This window comes from Atractosteus spatula, chromosome 8 (assembly GCF_055471065.1).
Source record: "Atractosteus spatula isolate fAtrSpa1 chromosome 8, fAtrSpa1.hap1, whole genome shotgun sequence".
Taxonomy (NCBI): domain Eukaryota; kingdom Metazoa; phylum Chordata; class Actinopteri; order Semionotiformes; family Lepisosteidae; genus Atractosteus; species Atractosteus spatula.
In genome coordinates, this window is record NC_142713.1 from 1,388,143 (window position 1) to 1,393,446 (window position 5,304).

A 5,304-nucleotide genomic window follows, 5' to 3' on the forward strand; every position below is an offset into this window, starting at 1 on the left:
GTCACTATGTCTGGGGTCGCATTCAGCTTCTGGAAGTTACTGTGGGCCTTGAAAGACATACTGTTGTCCCAACTTTCCTCACTGCTGCCATCTAATAGGTAAATATGAGCCCACAATACAATACTCTGACCCCTGATTCCACACCCCACTGCTGAAACACTGCAGCACTGACTCTGACCCCTGATTCCACACCACACTGCTGAAACACTGCAGCACTGACTCTGACCCCTGATTCCACACTGTTGAAACACTGCAGCACTGACTCTGACCCCTGATTCCACACTGCTGAAACACTGCAGCACTGACTCTGACCCCTGATTCCACACTACACTGCTGAAACACTGCAGCACTGACTCTGACCCCTGATTCCACACCACACTGCTGAAACACTACAGCACTGACTCTGACCCCTGATTCCACACTGCTGAAACACTGCAGCACTGACTCTGACCCCTGATTCCACACTGCTGAAACACTGCAGCACTGACTCTGACCCCTGATTCCACACTGCTGAAACACTGCAGCACTGACTCTGACCCCTGATTCCACACCACACTGCTGAAACACTGCAGCACTGACTCTGACCCCTGATTCCACACCACACTGCTGAAACACTGCAGCACTGACTCTGACCCCTGATTCCACACCCCACTGCTGAAACACTGCAGCACTGACTCTGACCCCTGATTCCACACCACACTGCTGAAACACTGCAGCACTGACTCTGACCCCTGATTCCACACTGCTGAAACACTGCAGCACTGACTCTGACCCCTGATTCCACACTGCTGAAACACTGCAGCACTGACTCTGACCCCTGATTCCACACCACACTGCTGAAACACTGCAGCACTGACTCTGACCCCTGATTCCACACCACACTGCTGAAACACTGCAGCACTGACTCTGACCCCTGATTCCACACTGCTGAAACACTGCAGCACTGACTCTGACCCCTGATTCCACACCACACTGCTGAAACACTGCAGCACTGACTCTGACCCCTGATTCCACACTGCTGAAACACTGCAGCACTGACTCTGACCCCTGATTCCACACCCCACTGCTGAAACACTGCAGCACTGACTCTGACCCCTGATTCCACACCACACTGCTGAAACACTGCAGCACTGACTCTGACCCCTGATTCCACACTGCTGAAACACTGCAGCACTGACTCTGACCCCTGATTCCTCACCACACTGCTGAAACACTGCAGCACTGACTCTGACCCCTGATTCCACACTGCTGAAACACTGCAGCACTGACTCTGACCCCTGATTCCACACCACACTGCTGAAACACTACAGCACTGACTCTGACCCCTGATTCCACACCACACTGCTGAAACACTGCAGCACTGACTCTGACCCCTGATTCCACACTGCTGAAACACTGCAGCACTGACTCTGACCCCTGATTCCACACCACACTGCTGAAACACTGCAGCACTGACTCTGACCCCTGATTCCACACCACACTGCTGAAACACTGCAGCACTGACTCTGACCCCTGATTCCACACCACACTGCTGAAACACTGCAGCACTGACTCTGACCCCTGATTCCACACTGCTGAAACACTGCAGCACTGACTCTGACCCCTGATTCCACACTGCTGAAACACTGCAGCACTGACTCTGACCCCTGATTCCACACCACACTGCTGAAACACTGCAGCACTGACTCTGACCCCTGATTCCACACTGCTGAAACACTGCAGCACTGACTCTGACCCCTGATTCCACACTGCTGAAACACTGCAGCACTGACTCTGACCCCTGATTCCACACCACACTGCTGAAACACTGCAGCACTGACTCTGACCCCTGATTCCACACTGCTGAAACACTACAGCACTGACTCTGACCCCTGATTCCACACCCCACTGCTGAAACACTGCAGCACTGACTCTGACCCCTGATTCCACACCACACTGCTGAAACACTGCAGCACTGACTCTGACCCCTGATTCCACACCACACTGCTGAAACACTGCAGCACTGACTCTGACCCCTGATTCCACACTGCTGAAACACTGCAGCACTGACTCTGACCCCTGATTCCACACCACACTGCTGAAACACTGCAGCACTGACTCTGACCCCTGATTCCACACCACACTGCTGAAACACTGCAGCACTGACTCTGACCCCTGATTCCACAACACACTGCTGAAACACTGCAGCACTGACTCTGACCCCTGATTCCACACCCCACTGCTGAAACACTGCAGCACTGACTCTGACCCCTGATTCCACAACACACTGCTGAAACACTGCAGCACTGACACTGACCCCTGATTCCACAACACACTGCTGAAACACTGCAGCACTGACTCTGACCCCTGATTCCACACTGCTGAAACACTGCAGCACTGACTCTGACCCCTGATTCCACACCCCACTGCTGAAACACTGCAGCACTGACTCTGACCCCTGATTCCACACTGCTGAAACACTGCGGCACTGACTCTGACCCCTGATTCCACACCCCACTGCTGAAACACTGCAGCACTGACTCTGACCCCCGATTCCACACCACACTGCTGAAACACTGCAGCACTGACTCTGACCCCTGATTCCACACTGCTGAAACACTGCAGCACTGACTCTGACCCCTGATTCCACACCACACTGCTGAAACACTGCAGCACTGACTCTGACCCCTGATTCCACACCCCACTGCTGAAACACTGCAGCACTGACTCTGACCCCTGATTCCACACCACACTGCTGGAACACTGCAGCACTGACTCTGACCCCTGATTCCACACTGCTGAAACACTGCAGCACTGACTCTGACCCCTGATTCCACACCACACTGCTGAAACACTGCAGCACTGACTCTGACCCCTGATTCCACACTGCTGAAACCCTGCAGCACTGACTCTGACCCCTGATTCCACACCACACTGCTGAAACACTGCAGCACTGACTCTGACCCCTGATTCCACACCACACTGCTGAAACACTGCAGCACTGACTCTGACCCCTGATTCCACACCCCACTGCTGAAACACTGCAGCACTGACTCTGACCCCTGATTCCACACCACACTGCTGAAACACTGCAGCACTGACTCTGACCCCTGATTCCACACCACACTGCTGAAACACTGCAGCACTGACTCTGACCCCTGATTCCACACTGCTGAAACACTGCAGCACTGACTCTGACCCCTGATTCCACACTGCTGAAACACTGCAGCACTGACTCTGACCCCTGATTCCACACTGCTGAAACACTGCAGCACTGACTCTGACCCCTGATTCCACACCACACTGCTGAAACACTGCAGCACTGACTCTGACCCCTGATTCCACACCCCACTGCTGAAACACTGCAGCACTGACTCTGACCCCTGATTCCACACCCCACTGCTGAAACACTGCAGCACTGACTCTGACCCCTGATTCCACACCCCACTGCTGAAACACTGCAGCACTGACTCTGACCCCTGATTCCACACCACCCTGCTGAAACACTGCAGCACTGACTCTGACCCCTGATTCCACACTGCTGAAACACTGCAGCACTGACTCTGACCCCTGATTCCACACTGCTGGAACACTGCAGCACTGACTCTGACCCCTGATTCCACACCCCACTGCTGAAACATTGCAGCACTGACTCTGACCCCTGATTCCACACCACACTGCTGAAACACTGCAGCACTGACTCTGACCCCTGATTCCACACCACACTGCTGAAACACTGCAGCACTGACTCTGACCCCTGATTCCACACCACACTGCTGAAACACTGCAGCACTGACTCTGACCCCTGATTCCACACTGCTGAAACACTGCAGCACTGACTCTGACCCCTGATTCCACACCCCACTGCTGAAACACTGCAGCACTGACTCTGACCCCTGATTCCACACCACACTGCTGAAACACTGCAGCACTGACTCTGACCCCTGATTCCACACTGCTGAAACACTGCAGCACTGACTCTGACCCCTGATTCCACACCACACTGCTGAAACACTGCAGCACTGACTCTGACCCCTGATTCCACACCACACTGCTGAAACACTGCAGCACTGACTCTGACCCCTGATTCCACACCACACTGCTGAAACACTGCAGCACTGACTCTGACCCCTGATTCCACACTGCTGAAACACTGCAGCACTGACTCTGACCCCTGATTCCACACTGCTGAAACACTGCAGCACTGACTCTGACCCCTGATTCCACACCACACTGCTGAAACACTGCAGCACTGACTCTGACCCCTGATTCCACACCACACTGCTGAAACACTGCAGCACTGACTCTGACCCCTGATTCCACACTGCTGAAACACTGCAGCACTGACTCTGACCCCTGATTCCACACCACACTGCTGAAACACTGCAGCACTGACTCTGACCCCTGATTCCACACCACACTGCTGAAACACTGCAGCACTGACTCTGACCCCTGATTCCACACCCCACTGCTGAAACACTGCAGCACTGACTCTGACCCCTGATTCCACACTGCTGAAACACTGCTGCACTGACTCTGACCCCTGATTCCACACCCCACTGCTGAAACACTGCAGCACTGACTCTGACCCCCGATTCCACACCACACTGCTGAAACACTGCAGCACTGACTCTGACCCCTGATTCCACACCACACTGCTGAAACACTGCAGCACTGACTCTGACCCCTGATTCCACACTGCTGAAACACTGCAGCACTGACTCTGACCCCTGATTCCACACCACACTGCTGAAACACTGCAGCACTGACTCTGACCCCTGATTCCACACCACACTGCTGAAACACTGCAGCACTGACTCTGACCCCTGATTCCACACTGCTGAAACACTGCAGCACTGACTCTGACCCCTGATTCCACACCACACTGCTGAAACACTGCAGCACTGACTCTGACCCCTGATTCCACACCACACTGCTGAAACACTGCAGCACTGACTCTGACCCCTGATTCCACACTGCTGAAACACTGCAGCACTGACTCTGACCCCTGATTCCACACCACACTGCTGAAACACTGCAGCACTGACTCTGACCCCTGATTCCACACCACACTGCTGAAACACTACAGCACTGACTCTGACCCCTGATTCCACACCACACTGCTGAAACACTGCAGCACTGACTCTGACCCCTGATTCCACACCACACTGCTGAAACACTGCAGCACTGACTCTGACCCCTGATTCCACACTGCTGAAACACTGCAGCACTGACTCTGACCCCTGATTCCACACCACACTGCTGAAACACTGCAGCACTGACTCTGACCCCTGATTCCACACTGTTGAAACTCCGGTCAGTGTG